This window comes from Python bivittatus, unplaced genomic scaffold, assembly GCF_059951505.1.
Source record: "Python bivittatus isolate LINGU-HERP-01145 unplaced genomic scaffold, Pbiv_v1 ctg000570_np1212, whole genome shotgun sequence".
Lineage (NCBI taxonomy): Eukaryota > Metazoa > Chordata > Lepidosauria > Squamata > Pythonidae > Python > Python bivittatus.
In genome coordinates, this window is record NW_028277097.1 from 1,638,690 (window position 1) to 1,663,886 (window position 25,197).

Here is a 25,197-nt window from a genome sequence, read left to right on the forward strand (position 1 = left end):
CAGGAGAATCTTACGACTTGGTAACTCCCTCCCGTGCCAAGGCATAACCTGTAAGCATAGGAAAGGTGCCTTGTATTTCCTTGGCAGAAGGGAATGACCTCACACACCAAAGATTGTTTCAAGGCAACAAGTTCATATTTCTGTTCACTAAGTACACTTGCCTTCATGTCTTAATTACATTTAAGTTGCAATAAAGTTACAGTTTTAATGCTACCTCATTGAATAAGAAAAACACATGGACATTGGACAAGAGAAAAAAAGACATTGGTATTGATTTAAACCAGTATAACATGCAAATCTTTAGCAATGGAATAACTATTGCTGGGGCCCCATTAATCTTATGGAGCAGCTAGGAGGTCTCTAGATGGTTATGTGAAGGATCCTAATATTTATCTCCTCTCTACTTGCCATTCTCTGCTTTAGAACTTCAGCTACACTTCAGCTACATTAAAGAAAGTCAACAATTAAAAAATTGCCAACTTTGATAAAAAGAAATGCTCTGAATATGTGCGATTGTGTATCTTAAATCACGCAGCTCTCCCTACCTTCTTGCAAGCCATGCAGGAACAAGAAAAGAGCTTTCTGCCACAGTCAGCGATGTCACTGGCCATCAAAGGCTATGATGTCATTGGCCATGTGCTGCATACCCTATTATGCCCTTCATGTGGTTGTGGAATGTGGTCTGGTGGTAGAAGCCTATGGTCATCCCCATCCTCTCTTGCTTTTTTAGGCTTGAAGCTATCTTGCTTGCTCCATCGTGGCCTAGGAAGGATAGGGTAATTACTAAGGCATTGGTTTGGCCTGGAGAGACTCAAGTATAAATCTCCACTTGACCACAAAGCTCACTGGGCAATTTTGGACCTGTCACTCTCTCTCAGCCCAACCTATTTCACAGCCTGTTGCAATGGGATTACAGTATGTTCATTCTTTATGTCCATTTCTGCTTTACTTACTTATTTTTTCTAGTTCCTTTTTACCATGTTCCTCATCATGGTTAGCTAAAAATAGAGCTCCAGAACATCTTTTGTTCACACCGAACAAGGCAATCTCAGTACAAAAAGACAAATTGGCCCATATTGATTTATCTCAATTTTTAAGTTTAATATCAGTTTGCCCTTTTGTGACATCAGTTTGAGAAGGTCAGACTAGTCATCCACATAATAATTTATACACATGTCGATTGCATTTCTACTAATATATTACTTTAAACACCATTTTGCCTAATATGTACATTTTCCACACATAATTAATTTGATATACGATTCGTACTAACGAGACCCTCTTGTGTACTCCTTCTGCCAATATACTCAAAGCAATTACATATTTTGACTGGAGGACTACATTATACTACACTACTACAACATTCAGAAGAATGCCGATTTTGAAGCATAAGTATTACCCACTTCATGAAATCTTTGGAAAGAGTGAAATGAAAGCAGTTCCCTTTATCAGGAGGACCAAAGAATTTTCTCTCTTCTTTTAATCCTCACCTACAGGTTAATATCAAAATGCCTTGATAAAAAACAAAGGCTGTGTGGTAAGATCAACCAGCAATAAGATTCAGGGGCTTGTTTATGTTTCAGCTTCGTTGTGTGTACCCACTGTGTAGTTTAGCTTTCTTCATTCTCTTACTCCTTCCGTGGTGCACATGGTTAACAGGAAAAGACATGGGAATAGTAGGAGACACACACAGAGAGCTATTTTGACCTATAAAGGACTGCCTTTACCAACAAGGATCAACTCACCCCGTACCTTCATCCTAAAAGAATCTCTTGCTCGCATGCCAGTTCCATAGCCTTATGGAATTGTTTCCATCTCTTACAATGATCTGGAGTTCTTGAGACAGAGTTCTTCCAGAGGGCATTTAATTGTTAGAATGTTGTTGCCATCTTTCTATCATTTGTTGTTTGGGTTATGGTTTGCTCTGTCACTCTAATTTTTACTGCATGGATTGTTTTACAATACTATTTTTTGTATGAATTATTATGATATTACCATGAATGTTGTAACTGTTGATTTAAGATTCAAGATTTGTATCTAAATCAAGCACAAAAGTAAATCTATTGCTCTTGGAAACCTATTGACCTCCAGTGCATGACCCATACCTCAGGTCCTGGTTGGTAACACCTGCCAGTAAATGGGGAACTGTCTCTTTAACCCAGTTAGTGCAGGAGACACAAGACATAAATACACCTCTTGTTCCTAACAGGCTCTCAAGCTTTAAGCTTGATTGCTCCTTCTAGGACAGCATAGGCATGTTGACCTTAAAGTCTGGGTAATGTTCCCAGAAAATACAAGTCACACATTGACAGAGGAGCCGGCATGTCAGATTTTCTGTGAAATAAATATTCCCTAGAGTGATAAAAGTCTTATGCCAATTTATCCTTTTTCATTTTCACAGGTCCCTGCTAGCTGTCTATATCTGCTCTTGTAAACTAAATTTGCCAGTTTTACACCTTATATTAGCTCAAGCATATACACAGATTACGTTGGCTGATACATCCAGTTTAATAACACAACGGATGTTTAGGCATGCCCTACATGAGTTGTTGCAAAACCACAGTCCAAGGTAGAGTTTCTGAACAGGAAATTTAAGCTTTTAATCAGGGGTTAGTGACATCAACCAAATCCCTGCCTGGCAAGGGAAGCGTGGACTTACACCACTTTCAAATACAGATAGTCCTCAGTTAATGACTGCCCTGTTTAGCAACCAAACTTATGACAGCACTGAAAAGTAGTTTTATGATCAGTCCTTGAATTTTTGACAGTCACAGTATCCTGCGGCCATGTGATCGCCATTTGTGTGCTTCACAGTCAGCTTCCAACAAGCAAAGTCAATGGAAAAGCTGGCAGTAAGTCATAAATCGTGGACACATGAAGTTGTGCTTAAAGACTGTGGCTGATTCGCTTTACGACTGCAGCAGGACTGATGTTGTAAGTCAGGCATGATGTTTCACTTTACAACCGTGTCACCTAGCAACAGAGTTGCTGGTCCCAATTGTGGTTGTTAAGTGAGGACTACTAGTACTACTGCTACACTGTTAACCTTTATTACTTTTTTCTTTTCTAGTGATTTGAAACTTTGTTCAAATGAGAGAGGTTTTTTCCCATCATTTATACTGCCATGTCTGAGATCTATATGCTCAGCAACTTGTTTTCCACAGACAGCCTACAAATCCAAATCTGCTGATACTAGGGAGGGGCATTATATCCAAAATGCTCTGCTCTGCTGAAAAACCTGCACCAGTTATGGCTATGCTAGACTCAGTAAATGATCACAATTGCAGATTCTGGTAGTTTCCTTTCCTTGTGGAGGTGATAACTTAGGAACTGCCCTGATGAAAATCAACAAAATAAAACAGAAGCATAACAAAGCTACAGAAAGTAGATTCAGGTTAGATATTAGGAGGAATTTCCTGATTGTTGAGAACTGTCAACCAGTGGAACAGGCTGCTGGATGTTCTTCTTTTCTGGAAGTCTTCAAAGAAAGGCTGGACAGCCGTCAGTCATGAACGCTGTAGCAAATCCTGCCCTAAGCCGGGAGTTGGACTGGATGACCGCTGAGTACATTTCCAATTCTATGGTACTATGAAAACAAAAAAATGAGACCACAGGAATAATTATATACTTTAAGGTGCATTCATTGGGACTGTTCCATCCTTGCATCATAGAGACACAGCAGGAATTTGGTATCAAGGATCATTAGTTGTCCCCTGACAAAGTTCTCCATCACGTTGAGAGTCATCAAAACACCATTTCAGATGGAAATATATCTCAGAAACAGCAGGCATTTCTATATTTTACAGCTATAGTCACCATTCCTGTGAATTTTTTGACCTAGGAATATAAAGCCTGTTACACCTTTTTTTGACCCGCTGACATGGTCCTAGTTTTTTTAAAAAACAAAAAAACAAGCAGCAGATTGAGTTTTGTACTCTCTTCTATTCTTTCAGCTTCAACAAAAATGCCTTAAGTTATCCCCACTTCCAGTCATCAGAATGGTAAAGTCAGCATATCTTAGGTTGTTGAAGGTTCTTTTCCCAGCAATTTTAATCTCAATGGTTGCTCTTCTTTCCCAGATCTGAACCACCTAGTTCCTCTGTATTTTGGTCTTCCTGGTCAGCATACACATCCTTCAATAGGCAAATGAATTATCCTAGTTCACCCATGTGTTTCAGAATTATCCGCAATTCGTTGTCGTCTGCACGGTCAAAATCTTTGTATAATCAATGAAGCGATAATAGATTTTTAAAAAATTCCCTTGTTTTCCCATTATTTATCAGGTATTAGCAATGTGCTTTTTTGTGGCCCTGCTATCTCTTTTGAATCCAGATTCTGCCTGCGGCTGTTTTTGTTCCCTACAGTGTTGGGTTCTGGAGCACAAACTCTTACCAGAATTATGTCAATAGCATGTGAGAAGAGCGCAGTTGTTTGATAGCCTGACCATTCTTTAGCATGCCTTTTTTGGTACTGGACTATAAATTGATCTTTTCCAGGTCCTTGGCCCCTGCTGCATTTTTCACACCAGCTTCCAAACTATGTACAGTACTTGAACTGCATCATCTTGTAAGATTTTAAACAGCTGTACTGGTAATTTATCAACTCCTGAAGTTTTATTGTTAGCAATTTTTTCTGTGGCCCCTTTAGCTTCACTTTCTAGATAATGATCCGATTTTGGTACATGTCAGTTTTGAGAAGGTTTGTATGTTCTTTTATATATTCATTCCATCTTTTCTTCTTTTTCCAGAGGATTTTTGCCTTCTTTGTCCTTTTTCATGTCCATTGTTCTATACATGTTTTCCTTGATTTCTCTAATTTTCTTAAAGTAATTTCTTGTTCTTCCCATTCAGTTGTTATCCTAAGGGGTTTGCATTATTTATTTAGATATAAACTCCTACTCCCTTCTTGCTTTTTTCTAGAGTTCAGTGCCTACTCAAATTTTCCTCTGTCTTTTGCTTTCTATTTTTCATCAGTTTTTTTCAATGTATCAGCAGAGAACCATTTGGCTTTCTTTTGCTTTTTGCATTTTGGGATATTTTTGTTTGCTTCATCTTTAATTTATGAATTTTAGTCACCATTTGTAGCACTCTATTTATCAAATCCAATCTTTTAAATTTATTCTTTACTTTGACCATATGGAATATTACTGAGGCTGTATCTAGTTGTTCTGATGCTTTCATTTGTTTTCTTTAGTTTAAGTCGTAATTTTTCAAAAACGGATAGGAGCCACAGTCAGCACCAGTTCTTGTTTTTTGCTGATTAAATAAAGTTTCTCCATTTGTTTTTTATGTTTTTTTTTATGGATTTTCCAGTTTCGTATGCCTCCCAGAGTCCATTGGAGTTGGATGGCTAATACATTCAAACAAACAAACAAATCTTTGTTTACATAATGTATAGTCACTTTGATTTTGGTATTATCCATCCAGTGATGTCCATGTGTTATCTTTTAAGAGTAAACTTTTAAGAAGTTGGAAAAGTTACTTGCTATAAACACTGAATTTTCTTTTAGTCTCTTTCCTGCTTTGTTTTGTGCACTTAGGCCATATTTTCCCATTATTCCAGAATTCCAACTTTTAACATTCTAGTATCCAATCATTGGTATGGGAATTTTGAAATTTATTTATGTTTGGTGTTGTGTCTACAAGGTGTTGCAAATCACTACAGAACTCTTTGTCTTCCACTTCCTCTGAGTCGATTGGCTTGCTTTGGACTCAAACTGAGATCACTGTATTATTTTTTGAGTTGTATTGATGTATCCAAGAGTTGTATCCAAGTGATAGATACTCCATTCCTTCCAGGTTTTTTTTTTGTCCTCAGTAGAAGATCTGATGCTCCTCTGATGTGAAGTGTCCTATTTCAGCCCATTTCAGTTTGCTGATGCCTAGATTCCACTCAACAACATCAAGTTTGCCTTTGTTCATGGTTAGTCATTCCATGGTTTAGTCATTCTGTATATCACATAGGATACATATTTTTGCAGGAATAAATTTTCCTTTTGCTTCTGCCATACCGTATCCACTGGCTTTAATCCAGCCATGTCAAAAACACCAGTGCTACTTGTACTTGATTTCTGCTCTTTTCCATTATCTTACTGGTTATCATTTGACCGGAGGAGGGCTTATCTTCTTGCATCATGTTGACATTAGGCAGAAGATGTTGAAAGATGACAACCACATATATGGTGGACAAAATTACATGCCAGAAGCAGTCTGCCCTATATTCTCTAAGCTAGTCTGATGCCCTAAGGTGAAGTTAGAACACTGCCCCTTTACTACAATTGAAATTAGATTTATTCAGATTTACTGAATGCCAGTTCAGTCAGCATTTTAATATGTGAAATTGGAGGGGGAGATGCCGTCTTATTCCGCATCTTAGGCTCCCAAATGTCTTGAAGCAGCTGTGATTGGAACACCCAGGGGATACTGTATGTGATGCATAGGTTTTCCCCATCTAGGCAGTTTACAGAACCGTGAGCTTTAGCTTTTGACCTTCTATCATATGCCTTCAGAAACATAAAGTCCGTGCCCCTTATTCACACTGCGTCTTCCTTAGTTCAAGCTGGAACATTTGTTTCATCTTGAGTGTACAGTTTCTATGTCTTACATAGGCCCCAAAGTAATTGATCAGATGATGAGTGCTTAGAGGAAGGGAGGCTAATCTTACATTAGAACCTATGTCTCTTAGACTCCACAGTACTTTTCTGATCTTTATGGCAGAGGCAAAGCTTTTGTGTTGCATAATTTCATATCCAGACACAAGCACCAATGGGGTGTGCTCTGTCCTACATATCTTAGCTTTGAACTGAGAGCTTTGAAGTTTAATAGTGCAATTCAGCAAGTTCAGTTTCTCAGCAGAGCCCAACTACATTCCTAATGGTATTAATAGTCTTCCAACTATGCCACTGTTCTTCCCCAAGTGAAGAGAGCCTGCTACACCCTTTTTGATGACAAAGGCCCTGCTTAGGCTTGGGCTTCATTGAGTTTCATCACTTTTACTTTCTTCCCACAGTATGTATGCATGTATGTATATGTGTGTGCGTAAGTTTATTTAATGCAAACCAGCCTAATGTCCAATACCAACATACTTGCTACCACAAGAATATGCAGCTGAAGGCTCAGATCAAAAAACTAACCTCCAGTTAGGTGCAGAGTAGTCATTTTCTTCTAAATCATTTATTAAGGGCCTTCTTCCTATGCTCAGTTAAAAGGCCATCCATCCTTACTTAAGCTGGCAGAAAACTGTATTGGCATCAAATTTGCTGTCCTGTTGCCAATCGCAGTCGTACCTTTGTTGCATCTGTTCAGCTTCACTGCTGTCTGTTGCTCTCCTGATTTTACGAGTGCAACACGCAATAAACAAAGTGACTAGATGACTCTGCTGGCTTTGCTGCCCTCTTTCTTCTGCACATCACCACCTGGTAGACAAAAAAGATCTTTTAATCATGGGCTGCAGCAGGAATGGGGCAGGTCTTCAGGAGTCTGGATTTCTAGAATCCTTCCTTTAATTTATTCTCTAGCTAAATAAATTAAAATAAAAAGAGCAGAGTCACAAATGGAGCTGAGTCACTAGCAACTTCTTTATATAGGCAATACACAGCGACTTCCAGATTCCTCCATGTTCAGTTTGGAAAGCAATGGTGTGTATATTGGGAGGGTACCTGTCATTCCACTGTTTCACTATTTCAGGCTTGCATTGAACTGGTGAAAGCCACAGAGTTTAAGGGCAGCTGAACAGTCTAGGGCACTTGTGCAGTTGTGATAAGCACAACTATGTTCAGCTCTTTAGGAAGACAACAGCAGAATTATGGCAGATGAGGCTGGCCAAGGACCAAGGGAAGGGGGCTTGCCAACATCAGTCTGAACCTGCCAAGAAGGACCACACTGAGCCCACCCACTACTGGCCCCTAATGTTGCCACCAACATAATCAGTGAGGAGGCACAACAGATTTTACATGCCTGGCAACTGACTTTAGTGGGTGTCAGAGTAACAGGGAAAATGGTATTCTAATACTGGCACAGCTAAGGATGATTTACATCTACCTTGCTCATGGACTCAAAGCAAGATGAAGATAACATCATGGGGAAATGGCAAGAAAAAGATGTTACCACGGCATGTTTATAACACAGAGCAAATTGGCACTGCACATTTAAACTATCCCTGTCCTGTGCTCAGAGAAGTTTACATCTTAAGCTGGCTCAAGAAAACGCCGTCCAGACTGAGATGATGATTTGGTGACATCTTGGAAAGGATTTAGTCCAGGCCTCAGGCTACCACATCTTCCCACCGGACAATTCACCTGCTGCTGTACCTTCCCAACTTTCTCTTCCAGGGAGGCAGTGACCAATTGCTTCCTTTCTGTGGGCAAGTATTACTGCACACATATACTGTATGCAGGCAAAAGAACCAGCTTTAAAACAAAAATTCCTTTCTTACATTTGCAAAGCATTTCTTCAAGAAGGCCTTTTGCTCTCTGTAATAAAATATCATCTGAGCAGTATAGTGGTTAAAACACTTGGTTCTCATGTAGAACGTCCCCAGTTCAAAATGCAGAAGTATATGTGTGTTTGTGTGTGTTTTGTCTTTAATTTAAAATATTTTTCTTTCCCCAGTTGCAATGCAGCAACTAGGCAGCATGGACAAGCCCGTAGTTAGCTGCAAGCAGAGAAGGACCTTTATTCAATTATCACATAAAATTAAGAGAGAAAACTCAAATTGATTGAATTGTAATGTGTGCAAAAACAGGTTCCCCAAATGATCAGGGGTTCTAAAAGCAAATCCCTTAAGAAGAATTATAACAGTATTAAGGCCACTTGAATTATGGGGAGAGTAAAAAAAAAAAAAGTAAGGATGTGTATAAAGTTGTGCAAGATGTGGCAAAAGTGAACACATAGTAGTTCATCTCCTTCTTTCAGGTTATTAGGTCTTCAGTTAAGTCAAATAGAAGATGCAGATAAACAAAGGGAAATACTGTTTCACAGATGTGGCAAATAAAGTTGTGTCTGTTTCAGTTCCTTTCTTGAGGGCAAAGGGGAGAAGGGCAGAAATTAGGGGGGGAGGGTTGCTCAAAGAGTTTTTAAAAGCTAAGAAATGGGGAGGGAATAAGCCGCAGCCTTCCAGGCCAGGACGACAAGCTGTTTGAGACACAGTTGCTCGCTGCTGGCACGTGAGGGTGAGTGAATTGGCCAGGGAAGAGGATGTGTCAGGCAGCTGCATTGTCCAAACAGAGCCAGTGTTAGCCTAGATAGACCAATGGTTTTACTCCTTATAATTTTATATTCAAACTGACTGATATAAATATAAGCTGTATGTAGTGAAATTATATATAATTGTTTCATGAATATTGAGTATCCCTGGGGTGTCTCCAGGGGAGGGTGTCAAATAAATCAAAATAGCATCCTTGATGATGTGATTTAAGTCCTGTAAGTAAAAGAGGGACAGGGCCTTGATCATGCAACCACAGACACCATCTTGACTATTTTGACCCTCCCCACCAACACCCCTGACTAGGTCCCTATTTTTATTCCCATCCTTGAGGCAGGCACAGTGAGACTAAGCAGAAATCACATCAGAAGGAATATGTGAGCTGATGATATGTCCCTTGATTCTTAGCTCTTTATAAAGACTTTGCTTATAGGCCTAGATCTACATATATTTCCTGTCCTTTCTGAAACCTGAGACTTTGTATTCCATAAAGTATTAAATATTTGCTTTTCTTCTGTTCGTGATTTTAAAAATGAAAAGCTCTGACACGCCACCAGACAGCTCCTTCCCCAATGAGACAGAATGCTGCCAAATTCACACACCTGTACTACACTTTGTACTTCTTGCAAGCTCTGCTAAATGCATTATAACAGAAGCTGGTGCCAAACTCAGCTTAACATAGTTATTGACAAGTTACAAAACTGCAGACCTGTCAAGAAGCTTCTTTTTGGTATTCAAAATGTACAGAACGTGTTCCAGTCTCAATAGTATTCTAATTCTGTCATCAGAAATAGATTTAGAAGGTTATGCAGTCCTCAGTTTGGAGAATTTCCCTCCTTTTTAAAAAAAAATAGGCCACTGTAATTAACCATTAAACTTGGCATATCCCTATTTTCATCTCCTGAAGATGATTTGATTGAAGCTTTTTAAAAAAAAGTCTCATAGAATTGAGCACTGAGGCAAAATTAAGTAAAGAAACAATGGTCCAACTTTGCCATGGCATCTAAAGGCAATTAGGGGGAAAAAATCCCTTTGCGCACTTATATTTTTTTTATATGTAGGTGTGTGTGTGTGTGTGTGTGTGTGTGTGTGTGTGTGTGTGAAATAGTCCTTTGGGTTTGAAGAAGGCACACTGTTGGGCAATTCTGCTATGGACACGGAGGTGGATCTGTAGTCCCAGTCTGGAAGCGCAGAGTCTAGCACAATGGGGATACTGGAAGTCCATTCTTCTGGTAACTGTGGGTGATATCTGGCTAAGCAACCAAATACTGATGAACCTAAAAGTCCTACTCCATACAGGCTGCATGTGTGGCAGAAAGTGAAGGGGCTCTGTCTGGTGCCTATAGTACACGACAGTCCCACCACACAGTAAGGAAAAATGTACAATCCTACTGGCATTTGCCACATAAGAATTACAATTTAATTAACAGGGAGATAAAAAGGAGGGGGGAAAAAAAACAGAAGCACTCAGACGAATGAACAAATTTAAGCAAGGATTTAAGTTACCAAATAGGGGAGAATAATTCAATAATTAGTCTGGAATGGTGGTGGACAATATGTACAATAATTACAGGTGCACATCTTTCTTAAGGCCTTGGGCTACATATGACCTTTGACTGGGATTTTGGGTGCTACATTCCAAAAAGTAACCTAGGTCAGGACAACTAAGCAGGCAGGGCCAGTACAAAAGCTAGATTGCATTATTTTTTAATGCTAAAAATGTCACATAAAATGAATTACAATTTCTATGATTATTCTTTCTATATTTAATACTTTTTACTTTTCAGCCCATTAACATTTCTGATGTGGCCCTGGGAACCACAGTCAAGGATTTGGTGGGCCTCAGGCAGCCACTTGAATTAGATGAATCACAAGGTTGTTAGTCTGTGTGTTTGTTTTGGGCTGCCCAAGAGACTCCAGCTGCTACTCCTGCTTTCCTATTTTCACTTTGGTTGTCAGAATCCATAGAATTAGCCTAATCTCTTTCTCTGTCTGTGCTCTAGGCACAGGACCGTGCAATTACATTGTGCACGATTAAACATGCATTGCCATAAGACATGGTGTTTTGGAGTTCCCTTTGAACTTAAAGATGCAAACCAAGGTTCACATAAAATAAATCTCTACACTGATATTTGTATATACCTAAGGCTCTTTGCAGAGACCCAGTTTGGTGTTGAAGTCAAAGCATGAGGCTAGAAACCGTGAGACCATGGATTCTAGTCCCACCTTTGGGACAAAGCCAGCCTGGTGGCCTTGGCCTCCTCTCTCTCAGCTCTCAGGAAGGAGGCAATGGCAAATCACTTCTGAAAATCTTGCCAAGAAAACTGCAGGGACCAATCCAGGCAGTCAGAAGTCAACACCTGACACACATACAAGGCTTTTTGCATGTTTGTGAAATGCACAATTAATGCAAGGATGCTTTTGGCTGATAGGTGCATTTTTTCCTCTTTCCTCTGCCCCCCCCCAGCCCTTCCCCAATCATATGTAGCCATCAGGGAGCTCTGGTGGAAGGGAAGGGAAGGGAAGGGAAGGGAAGGGAAGGGAAGGGAGAGGCAGAAAGGGCAAGGGCACAAACAGAAGTAAAATACAAATGAGAGAGGTTGTGAACAAATGGGTGCAAATGATTGATCAATTATTTTTAAATAATTTACTTAGATGCCTGAGAATGCCTAAGAATATGCACAATAAAAATTATCAGTTAAAACTTATAAAACTGAGCAATACAAGAGCAAAGAACTTCCACATTTGAGAAACATGCTTAGAATTTAGCTTGCATTTGACTGATGAGCAATGCACATTTTATGGAACACTGAGCATAGTGTGGTTTTGATAAGGTGGGTCTTACCGTGATTTCTACTTTCTGTTGATATTATTTGTACTGAACTGGTTTCATATATTATGTGTCATTAGTTTCCTATTCAAATATGTACATGTTAAGTAACTGTTTGGCTTACGAAGCCACAAAAACAACAATAGCAAAAGCTTGCCAACTTGAAAATGTTTGTTTTTTTAAAAATGATTTTATTAAATATTTTACATAGATAATAAGAAATACATTCAAAGAAAGAAAAAAAGAAAGAAAAGAAAAAACATAGTAAATGTGAAAAAAAGAGAAGAATAGAAAAAAAAGAGAAGATGATAGAAAAAAGAAAAAGAAAATAAAAAACAGAAAATAGAAATGGAAATAGAAACAGCAACAGCAACAGCAACAGAAACGGAAATACGTATATATTAAAAAGTTGACCTTGAAAATGTTCGCCAACAAGCAAAAGTAATTGAAGAGCCCTTTTCCTACATTATAGCTGTCTGAGACAGTTTAACTGAAGTTTTTTGGATTCTAGTTTTCTTTTCTCCTATCAATAGCTAGTTGCTAGAAATGTAAATGGTGAATTTGCTGTTTTATTTTCTGACGCTCTGCTTCATCATTGATCACATCAAATGCTGCAAAACTGCAAAGACATGTAATTTCAATTGATTTAACTGGCCTCCCCAATGAATGCTTTTTTACCCCTACTGGTCATTCCTTGTTAATCCTTCCATTGACTCAGCCATCAGGGCCTTGCTATAAGAAGGAAAACACAAGACAAAGAGCAAAAGACTTTGCAGATTGCCAATTTATAGATATAGATGCAAGCCTAGAAACAATCCTTATCCTATAAATAGAAAAACAATGTATGTCACCAGGGTGGGGAAGGCTGTGGCAATATGTCTGGGAGTCAAAAGCCATACATTTGAAGGCTGGCTGCTCTATGTAATTCAAGGGCCTATGTCAGTGTTTCTCAACCTTGGCAACTTGAAGACGTGTGGACTTCAACTCCCAGAATTCGCCAACCAGCATGGCTGGCTGGGGAATTCTGGGAGTTGAAGTCCACACGTCTTCAAGTTGCCAAGGTTGAGAAACATTGGCCTATGTAATATCTCAGGTCCCAGGAGTGTGTGCAGCCTCAAAAACTCTGCCAAGTAATTGCTAATGAATTTTTATGTATTGGATAAATGCACTGGGACTACTCATAAAAACTATACTTGATTATTTATGTTAAGATAAAATTAAATCCAGTTTGTGACTGGCCCCACCTTCTTCTTTGTTCTGGCTCCATTCACTGGCCGTTGCTTTTCCCACTTACATTGTGCATCCCTGATATAAATTGAACTATACTGAACTAGATGGGTAACTAATCTGATTTGCATTCTGTCTTGTGCTCTTTTGAGCTTCAACATTTAATTCAGAGCAAAATCATGCAAAATGTGGGAGATCAGTTATTTCAAAAGCAGGAAAGTATTCTTCAAGCAGAAGATCTTTAACATTTTTCTTCCACTCTCTTCCCCAAATTAATTTCCCTCCAAAAAAGCAGGTACTTAGCTGGGGAATTACATTTCCAGAAGTTTAGAACAGGTTCAGAGGAGGACATGATGTTACAGGGACTTAAGGAGATGCCCCACAAGGACAGCCTGAAGGAAAGTTGTGCTGTTCATCTAGAGAAAATAGTAGAGATATGATTTCTGTACATGAAAGGTACCACATTCATGTTGGGGGGTACATTCCATTTCCATGGAAACTAGAGCCATAAATTATGGATATAAGTTGCAGCTACCTAGATTTCATTCAAAAATATAAGGAGAAACATCCTGATGGTAAGATCTGTACAACAGTGGAACAGTCTACCTGTGAAGGTTGTCAGTTCTCCACCTTGGAGATTTTTAAGAAGTGGCTGGATAGCCATGTCTCAAGAGTAGTTTACAAGAAGTAAACAAGAAGTAAAAGTGAAATCAAACCAAATAATGTTTCCCTTCTGTCATATTTATCAGAAGCCAAATGTGATGATATACAAGGGTGGGGAGACCATCTGTGTACTATGAATAATATATTGCACACCTTTGACTGGGGATATTGGTCACACAATCAGAGATGTTCTTCCATGTCACATCAGCTAGGGCAGGGATGATCAGCTAAAGATGCAGCCCTGCCTGCCTGCTTGCCTGCCAATCTTTCTAAATAAATTGTGACACTATTTTATGGGTCTGTGAAAGGGAACTATCTTGGTGTGAATGTTTTGATAATGTGCTGTATTATATCAAAGTTCTAATTATCTCTAGTACTTTTGGGGGTGGCGGGAGCATTAGTCCCCAAATTAATCTCAAGGTAAATCAAAAGCACAGCATTACTGGAATGGGATTAAAATGGTCCAGATTGTATTTGTAACATTTTTGGGACCAAGCTTAACTACTTAAAAGCTTTAAGTACAAAGATATTTACTAGAGCCCTGTTACGGCAACATATCCTTCTAAAGACTTTTAATGGTAGTGTACATAATCTCCAGTCTCTTTATTAACTCTGCTAAAAATAAACTGGGGTCAACTTTTTAGCAAACTTGTTCCACAGGTTCATGCAACATTATCTAGATTAGATAAACACTCAGATGCTACATACTGCAGTTCATGTTACAAGCAGTAGAAAAAGCATAAGAAACATGTATAAAATAGGATGCTGTACTGCAGAATCTATTGTCAGGCAGAAGGAATTTTACTTGACTTGGCCCAAGATGAAAGTACAGTGTTCTCCAACCTGGTTGTCCTCCAGATATCTTGGACTGCAACCCCCATCTTCTTACCCAGATGACTTTAGATATAGCTCCTGCTGTTTTTTGTCCTCTATTCCAAAAACGCGAGCTATATATAAAGATGACAATTATACTTGAATTGAATGTGCAAATATACAGTCATACAGTCATTCCTGAATTATGACTGTACTTCAAACCACAGGTGGGAGATTGCGTGTTTGGACTCTCTTACATATGCATGTGCCTTTTAATATGTCATAAAGAATGAACTATGCAAGCTTTCATTCCTAGATCTTTATTAACAGTCTAAAGGACTGCAAATATTCTTTTCAGATGCCCATGTTTTGAAACTTCAGGAGAAACTGCCATGCTGTTTATCAATATGAATAAAAGGAGAAAGACAGCAATTGGCATGACCATTTAAAACAACCAAAACGTAAGTTATAAAAAATTAGCCATTAGTGAGCTAATAGCTTTGTCCTTTAAAAGTCTTTTTTAAAAAATGTTTGAAAGAGTTCAAGACCAGCTTAGCCTTTTCATGCGTATTTTATCTACATTTCTATTTCTAAACTGAAATGCAAAATTAAATCCCAACTGTGAGATTACATTGGTTCAAGAGGAGGGAGGGAGGAGGGTAAGGAGGTTTAGTCTGGATTTTGAACAGAGTTGCTAGAATATTTAACATCAACTCCCTGGTTATCCCGGCTTCCCCTATCTTATCACACTGTCGGCCTGCACAATTTAATTTCACAAGTTATCCCTAAACCTTGCACTCCAGGAATGTACCAGCTGATATTGGATCCTGAGGCACCTACCAGTCCCAAATCAGTCCTTGGTACCGCTTAACCACTGGCATCATATTCTAGATTATCTTTAGCATTCTCTGCTGGCAGTTTGGTGATTTATTCAACAGGCTCTTACAATCTTCATCTAGTCAGTGGAATAGGGGGAAATTTAAAAACAAGGGGAACTGCGGTGACTGCCTCAGTACTTACAGTAACAGCAAATTAAATAGAGTGCTGCTGTATGTCTTTGAGTTGGGGTGTTCTAAAATAGCTTTTGAAATGGCTATTTCTGAGCAGAGAAAGGGAGTGGTTCATTCTTTCTCTGGAAGCTGCTTTTCAGCATGTGGTGCTCGACTCAGTGCTCTTCAGCATTTTCATAAGTTACTTAGATGAGGGTATGGGAAGGGAGCTCATGAAATCTGCAGACACTACAGAGCAGGAAGAGATTCCTAACATCTCTGAAGACAGGCTCAAGGTTCAAAAGGATCTTGATCATCTTGAATGCTGGCCTCTATCCAACAAAATGCACTTCAGTGGCAAGAAATGTTGGGAACTGCATTTAGGTGGGGAAAACCAGGTGCACAGGCACAAGATAGGTGGTACCTGGCTCGGTGGTAGTATTTGCAAGAAGGACCTGGGTGTTCTTGTAGGTCACGGATTAAGCATGAGCTAGCAGTGTACTGCAGCCCCCAAAAGAGCTAATGCAACGTGGAGCCCTTGGTGCTCTCTGAGCTTGGTTGTTTGCTTGCAGACGTTTCATTACCCAGCTAGGTAACTTCATCAGTGCTAGTGAGTGTGGGGTTTGCTCCCTGTTTATATGCAGTAGCTTGCCCTGCCTGTGTTGGTGGGGGTGTGGTTTTTTCCTGGGTAGTTCCTTGATTAGAGTATTGTTCTCTGCTTGTTGTTTGTCTGGTGTTAATCCCTGCTTATCTGGGTGTTGGTTGGTAGAGAGGATGTCTTCTGGTCTTTTTGTTTCCTTTGTAGCTTTTTTTATTGTCTTTTTTGAATGGTGTGTAAATGTGGTTTATCTACATGTCAGTAGAGACATAGAGATAGACCACATATTGATCAGACATCAATAGACACATAGAGATAAGCCACATATTGATTAGACTGATAATACCGGTCTGTGCTGCACCGGTCAGACTTGGAGTACTGTGTCCAGTTCTGGTTGCCCTAACATAAGAAGGATGAGAAGAATGGGAAAGAGTACACAGAATAGTGACGAAGATAGTGAAGGGCCTGGAGGCTAAATCTAATGAAGAACATTTAAAGAAGCTGAGTGTTTTTAGCCTAAAAAAGAGAAGAGTAAGGGTAGATATGATAGCAGTCTTCAAATACTCGAAAGGCTGTTACCTGAAAGAAGGAGTCAATTTATTCTCCATAGCTCCTGAGGGCAGGACAAGAACCAATGGATAGAAGCTTTTTCAGAGGAAGATTCAAACTCAAAATTGAGGAATTTCCAGACTGTGAGAACAATTTAGCAGTGGAACAACCTGCCTCTTGTAGTCATGGATGCTTCATGCTGGACTTTTTCAAACAAAAGTTGGACAGCCATTTGTCTGACATGGTATGAGGATTCCTACCCAGGTGGTTGGACTAAAAGCCTTTCTAATTCTGTGATATTTATTTATTTATTTAAATGTATATGCTGCCCAGCTCCCAGCGACTCTGGGTGGTTTACAAAATGTAAATAAATAAACAAATAAATAAAGCATAAAACAAAAAACAAAAAAGAGCAAAGCTAGCAAAGATAACTAACCCAGATGGGAACAAGGAAAAAGAAGAAAAGGGGGATTCAATCACTCATGCCAAAGGCCTGGGTGAAGACCCATGTCTTCAGGGCCCTTTGAAACACCAGCACAGTGGGGGCGTTTGGATCTTGGGGGGGGACCTCATTCCAAAGGGCAGGCACTGCAACAGAGAAGGCGCGCTTCTGGGGTCTTGATAAAATGTCATTGTTTAATTGAAGGAACCTGGAGCATGCCAACTCTTCCAGATAGGATCAGCTGGAAAAATTAGCCCTGACAGATGGCAGTCCAGTTTGGAAACATACAACAAAAGGAAGCCCACTGCCAATTTAGATAATTGGTTCCACTACAGACCTGCTTTTTCTATTAGAATTTTTTAAAATTAATATTCAACTGTAATCTGCTGTCTTGTAATTTAAGACCATTATTCTATGCTTTGTACAATAGAGAACAGTGCTGACCTTCTTCTAGGTGGCAACCTTACAGGTTCTTGAAAAGTGCTATCATATTCCATCCTAAGTTATCTTTTATCAAGGCTAGACAATCTACTTGTCTTAGCTTTTCCTTTTAAGTCTTTGTTTCCAGCTTCCTGATCATCCTCAATGTCCTTCCTTGCACCTGCTTCAATTTGTCTAACTCTCACAGTGACAGGACAGGACAGGACAGAACATGACATAGGTGGGGTTTGACCTGTGCAAAATATAGTGGACCAATTATGTCTGGTGATATGGAAACAGTTTCTATTTGCTGATTTAAGAGCCATGACATGCTGCTGAGTCATATTGATGTTGATCAACTTCATTTCCAAAATCTTTTTCACATACACCAGTATCCAACCAGGTGGCACCATCTTATAGTTGTACATGTGATTTCTTCTTCCTAACTGAAGAATATTGCATCTGCCTCTATCAAGTTTTATTTTGTTATTTTCTGTTTCTCTAACCTATCAATGTCGATTTAAATTTTGTTGCTGTTGCTTGCACAAATGCCTCTGTATCCTTTCATGTCACCTTGTTGAATCAATTCCTACTGAGAATTATGGGGACCAGAGTGAGTTGCAGAAACTATCTGTAGCAAACTGAGAGAATAGGAGATTGGTGTTTGTTTGGAGCAGTGTTTCTCAACCTTGGCAACTTTAAGATATGTGGACTTCAACTCCCAGAATTCCCCAGCCAGCATCCCAGCCAGAAGTCCACATATCTTAAAGTTACCAAAGTTGAGAAACACTGGTCTGGAGTGACTAGAAGCACTGCTCTGTCAAAAAATAAATTCCTTAAAGAAACATGTCTCTTTGTTAACAATGGAGGGCTCAACAAAGAGGCCATCACAGAAAGCTTGGTAAATTCCCAAGATCCCAAGACACTAGTTTTTCATATTGTGTTCTTTTCTCCTCCATTTTGAGCTTGCTTGATAGCATGTTGTGCCCATATGCAGCCATTATCTGGCCATTTCCATTCAGGGCACTACAGTTAGACCAACTGAGACTTGTGGCAATAGATTAGTCCATCAATGAAAGTATTTTCCAAAGATCAAGGAACATGTTTATTGCCACTCTTGTTCTGCAGACCTAATTTGAAATGTAATGTTTGGTGACTCTTTTACATTGATTCCAACTCTTTTTTTTTTTTCCTGGACTGTACTTAAAAGTTCAGGTCAGGGTGAGAGCCATCTGAAGTATGCAGTGCACAACGTGGAGCATTCATTGATGCCTAGAAAAATCTGCACTCACACGCCTCAATTAAGGGCAACATTGCTTCGACATTATTCTCCCTCCATCGGAGGCAAGTCCAGACACAAATTAAAATATCTGAACTATGCCAGCTTTTATTAAGCATTTCAGCCAAGGGAGGCCTTTTCATGTCTTTCTGTGCTCTCCAAATCCCAAGTACTGAAGGCTTTTCTCTATTGTGTAGAAAGAATGCTGCCAAGTCTCTGTGCAGGCTGTGTAACTCTTGCTGCCGAGGCCTCTGCACTCAGTGTAGTTTAACTCCAAAATCTGAGGATTCAGAGATGGGAACAGCAAAACCTCCTGAAGGAAAGAGTACAAATTAGTGGCTAGATCAGAGTTTGGGCTTTGATATGAAAAGTCACTACTTCAAAACCTGCACACTAAGCACCTTAGGTCAAACTATATACAGGGATGCCCCCAAACACCCACCATCTGAGGTAGGAGGAGGATCTGCTACTTCCCCTGCTGATGCCACCATCACACTCCTTCCCACACTATGGTGTCTCCTGTGCACTCTTCCCTGCAGCAGTAGCAGTGCCTCTCCTCCTATTATTTTTGCAACTGGCTGCTCATCTAGAACCACCGCTTCACACAGGCTCTGCATACCCCATTTAACTGGGTCAGTGCAGGGTCAGTGAACATCATAACTCAAGTAGCAGTGGAGCACAAAGTGAGTTTCGACTCTGATTTATTTTGGGTTAAACTGCCTTCCTCTGATCAGCAGGGTTTGTGAATACCACAACCTAGTCAAATTTCCAAACTCAGTCAATTCTTTGAGAAAAAGAGTTGGGGACATAGAATGTCTGATAAAGCAAGCCTTTCCATTACTGAACCCCTCTGGAAGGCCTGACAGCATAGACTCTACCTCTCAAGTGATTGTTGGCTACAACAGTTGTTATGCCTATGAATAGCTGCTTGGCCAACTGGATAGTTGCGTAAGGAAACCTTAGCAGTAGTCTCCTGGTGCAAAAGCTCATGGGATTCCCCCAGGAATTTTCTGGAGAAAGCAAGTGATGATTTTGTATTTCCAAATGGTTATTTTTGACCAAGGTGGTGTGCATGGGTGCTACCAGATCCACTGGTAAGCAGATGTTTTTGGGTTAGTGGCTCCTGGACTGACTGAGTTGTATAAAAGGAGCCTGTGTATCATTTGGAAGAGCAGTGCTTCTACAGTGGGCACAGAGTGACAAGCCAACCACAGAGTGCTGTGTCGCATAAGGAGTAGCTGATCTCAGTAGCTGATCTTGGGGACAAATTGAGAGCTCAGTGGGAGGAGGGCGTGGCCTCAATTCATTGCTGGGCTCACTCTGCCAATTGAAGCAGCTGCCTCAGTTTGTCTGATAGTTCCCAGCATGAAGACTTTGGGGCATAAATACCTATCAGAAGACAGAAAAGTAGCTATGGAAAAGCTGTTCCAGGAAAGGAGAACCTAGATTTGATTATCTCACTCACAGGGTGACTTTGGACCAATCGCACTCTCTTAGCTCACCCTACTTCACAGAATAGCTGTTGTGGGGAAAAATAGGAAGAGGGAGTGTTACATATGCCATCATGAACTCTAAACGAAAGCAAGAATATAAATCAAATTTTTTTAAAAAAAATGTTCTATAATAGGCATGATAATGCATGTAATGTTATCTTGGGTGCCACTTCTATGATCTGGTGCATCCTTGGAAGGAAAAAAATTGCAATAAAAATGTGTTTAAATCTTTCCATACCCACAATTCCATCTTCCTGTGTCAAATAGAGCTGAAAAAGTAATCTGCCACATGTTTCAGTGTGAGTAAGATGCTGTAATTCCAAAAAAGATAGGCAGAAACAAACTTAATTGATGATTCTCTGTTCATTTCCTGATTCTTATGAGAAAGTACAAAGAAACATACATTGTAGAAAGATTGTCTCCCCACCCCCCTGGAACAATTATATACAAAAAGTGTAAGTGTATATGTTTTAAAAGATTCATTGGGGGATGCTTGTGCAAAATGTTCTATATTAGAGCATACCTGTACAAAAGTATTAAAAACACAAATGATGATCTAGATTTTACAGCATGAAAAAATGCCCCTCCCTACTTTCTCATCCCCTAATCCCTGTGTTGGAAGAGGATAATATCTGAAAACCTCCTAAACCTTCCCACTAGGGATACAAAAAATTCCATCGCAAAGCTGGATGAGATCAGTTCCAGGGTGGGACTAACGCTAGCAGAACAAAACATAACAAAATCTTTCACAAACTGATTTCTCAATTAAAAGAAAACTCTTTTGCCACAATCAGTGAAAGTGCAGCTGCTCTGAGTCAGTGGCTGACCTTTCTACTGGGTCACTAGTTACTAAGAATTGCACATGTACATATATACACAGAGAGGAACAAAAAAAACACTTTTATGCCCCTAGTTCTGGAATTTGTCCTAGTGACTTAACATTGATAACAGTGAACAGTTTAATTCACAACCAACACTCAGTGAAAAGTACTAGACCAGGCCCCTCTACTTTGGCTGTCAAGGACTTTAGGCTGCCTTTCCCAACTTTATATGCTACAAGCGCATTAACACTGCAGTTTCAGTAATCCCCAGCCAGCATAGCCAGGAAGTCTGGTAGTACTCTGATAAATCCTAGATGTAACTGGGATTTACCAGGTTGGAGAGATATTATTAAGGCAGTGTTTCTCAACCTTGGCAACTTTAAGATGCATAGACTTCAACACTCAGAATTCCCCAGCCAGCCATGCATCTTAAAGTTGCCAAGGCTGAGAAACACTGCTCTAAGGTTTCAGAACCTGAGTATATATGATTTGGGAGACCTTCCATCAGGACTCATAATATTCTATTTTTATCTACTCTTCCAGTCTGGAAGCAGTTTATGATCATGTGCCATCAAGCTGTTGTTGAATTTTAGCAACCACATAGATAGTTTTTCTCCATGACAATGTCTCTAACCTAGTCCTTCAGTTCTTCCAATGCTGTGCCCATCGCTACTGTAACTGAGTCCATCCACCTTGCTGCTGGTTTTCCTCTTCTCTTTCCAATAGAAGAGAATATATGTAGCTCAGGGTTGAACTGTGGAGTCCTTGGGGTTCTCTGAGCTTGGTTGTTTTCTTGGAAACATTTCATTACCCGGATAGGTAACATCTTCAGTGCACTGAAGATGTTATCTAGCTGGGTAATGAAATGTTTGCAAGAAAACAACCAAGCTCAGAGAACCTCAAGGACTCTTCTCTTTCCTTCCACCTTTCCCAGCATCAGAGCCTTCTCTAGAGAGTTAGGTCTTTGCATAATGTGCCCAAAGTAGAATAATTTGAGACTGGTCATTTCTGCACTGTTAGCTCTTTCAATGTTTTTTTTTTAAAATTGTTAAAAAGATAACATTTTAATGTTGCCTGGTAATGAGATATAGTTTAAGTTTTCAAACCTGAATTTATTTGCTGCTCACTAACACACATCCTTTCTCAAGATGGGCCAAACCCCTCAAAATAAGAAAATCTTACTGAAGAAAACAATTATAATTCTATTGGAGGTTTGGTTTTAGCTGGTTTCTCCTCGAAATCATTAGCATTTGTTTCCTTCTGGCTGAGCAGATCCCTCTTCAATAGCCAGTGAAATCATCAGCCACAGGCTAGTAGTTTGAATAATTGGCCAGCAGACCTCAGGTCAGATTCCAAACTCATACTGACCACTTGGATAGGTTGCAAGATGGAAACAAGAAAAGAAAGGGAAGGAAGGAAGGAAGGACAGCAAGTTATTGGTTGTCAGTTCAAGTAGGACATAAAGTTAAACAGTCTTCCTGATTCAGCAGTGTCGGAATTCTGGATGCATAGTCCTATCAAGAAGAAAGTCAATGTCAAATGGACAGGAAATGTTTTCCTGGAGTGCAGAGTCAGAACAATTCAAGCTAAAATTCAATTCAAGGTGCCAGTTTGCTTCCAGGTCCAATTCAAGGTGTTGGTTATCACCTTTAAAGCCCTACATAGCATGGGACCAGGCTACCTGAGGGACCATCTCATCCCCATTACGTCAACCCATCCCATCTGGTCAGGTAGAGAAGATATGTTACCGACCCCGTCTATAAAAGAATGTTGACTGGCAGGGCCCAGGAGAAGAGCCTTCTCTGCCATTGTCCCACCCTGTGGAACACTCTTCCCCGAGAGGTGAGGTGGGCCCCCACTCTCCTGGCCTTCCGGAAAGGGGTGAAGACCTGGCTCTGCCAAACTGTGTGGGGCGTGAGGATGGGTAACTAACCCTGGGGGTGGCTGGCACCTTGAAGATGCTCCTGCAGGTTAACAACCATCACTTATCATCAATTACCTTGGAAGATGTTATTTATTAATTGAACATTGGTTTATTGTATTTTAATCAGTATTTTAACCAGTATTTATTTTTGTTTTTACTGTAAACTGCCCAGAGTCGCTTACTGAGTGAGATGGCCAGTGACCAAATTTGAAATATAAAATAAAATAAAAATAAAATAAAATAAAATAGCAGAAGCTAAGGACATAGTGATAAGATGTATGAATTGATACTCTCATGGGAGATCTTCTTTCACAAGGATTATCATGTATGGCAAAGTAGGTTTAACATTTGTTGCTCCCTGAGTGCTCTATTAGAGGTGGCAGGGAAGTAGCAGCAATGCATCAGGGATTGTTACAACCACCTCTCCCAAAGGACCAGTTTTTCTTTTTTTAGTTCTTCTGCTTCACAGTTAGGAGCAATGCATTTGCTGGGATATTGCTTCTGACCCTTGCCCACCTATTGGAGAGATCTGTCAGCAGCTTACCATATCTCATCTTCCACAGCACTCAAGGAGAGTCAAACATTATTTGAAATCACTCTGGGTGAGATCACCCTAAAGAGTAAGCATAATGTTTCTTCCTCTGTTGAGGACTCATTGGACTAGCCTTGCCTCCTGCTCCCAATAAGCAAAGTGCATTTACTAAAGATACATGCCCTTGTGCAATCCTACTCCAATCAGATCCCTTTGTAAAAAAAGGATTTCTGCACTGTGTATTTTCTCAGGGACTGGGTGGTAGGCCCATACTCGCATACAGACAGCTACCCACCCTGAAGCAAATTCTCACAAGCAACAAGAAACAACAGGACAATGATACTAACATGGGAAACAGATCCTGCAACAAACCCAGATGTCACCTTTCCTTCCACATCTACACCATCATAGGCCCCAACACATACACACACAAGATTAGAGGTGCTTTCATATGTTCTTTCTCCAACATGATATGTGCCAACATCTGCCAACAATACCCCTCTGGATTCTACCTAGGACAAACAGGACAAACTTTGTGCAAAAACATTAATGGACCCAAGTTTGACATCAAGTCTCCAGACAAGGGCAAAGTATTACTAGAGAATTTCAATCTCCCAGGTCTTTCCATAGCAGACCTCCTAGTGACTGGCAATGCTTCAACTGCACGGTCAAGGCTGCCACATTGATTTTTTTTTAATTCTCCCATGAGCCAGGTTTTGCTTAAGTATGCTGAATAAGCCACAACTGGCTGGGCTCCCAAAACACACTAAGTAAATCATGGTTTACAAACCACAATGGGTAAGTACATGCAACATACCAAGCCCAAATCAAATAAATCCCTTTGTTTCCAAGGATAATATGTGAACTTAGAAGTGGTAAATAGTTGTTCTTATCTTTTTGGGACTCTCAGGTTGAATCTTGTTAATAGAAATCAAGAGATAATTATTTCCTCCTGCATGGTTGATTAATTGATTATGTGTCATCAAGTTGGTGTCACCTCTTAGTGACCACATAAATAGATTTTCTCCATGATGTTCTGTTTCTAATCTGGTCTTTCAGGTCTTCCAACAGTCCTGCATGGTTATTATGAAAATTAACCAGAATTACAGTGTAGATACCTCTGTGGAATTTTTGATCTTTACATTCATTTTGATGTCCCCCTTTAAATGAATTGCCAGAGACCAACTGGATCAATGCAAGATATAATGTAATGCTGCATTACTTCCTCTTCTTTTTCAGATACCTCCCTCCCTGATTTTTGTCAGCTGCTCCGCTCTCTTCATTATATCACAATTACTTATCTCAGAATGACTTTCAAGGGCAAAAACAAAAGTTCTAAGATCTTTCAGCACGTGGATCATTCTTTACTTGCTATTACTGTTGATCTTTCTCCTTATCCGTTGACTTTTCAACATT

General features: G+C 39.8%; 1 long non-coding RNA gene across 2 annotated transcripts in view; it reads left to right on the forward strand.

The window, feature by feature from the left end:
• LOC112540660 (uncharacterized) overlaps window positions 1-25,197 on the forward strand; it is a 60,497-nt gene that overhangs the window by 8,933 nt on the left and 26,367 nt on the right. The window contains exon 2 of one of the 2 annotated variants that reach the window (XR_003084732.2): window positions 15,093-15,195. The exons of the other annotated variant lie outside the window; for it this stretch is intronic. This is a non-coding gene — a long non-coding RNA (uncharacterized LOC112540660). The remainder of the gene's footprint in view (window positions 1-15,092; window positions 15,196-25,197) is intronic. 2 annotated transcript variants of the gene reach the window in all.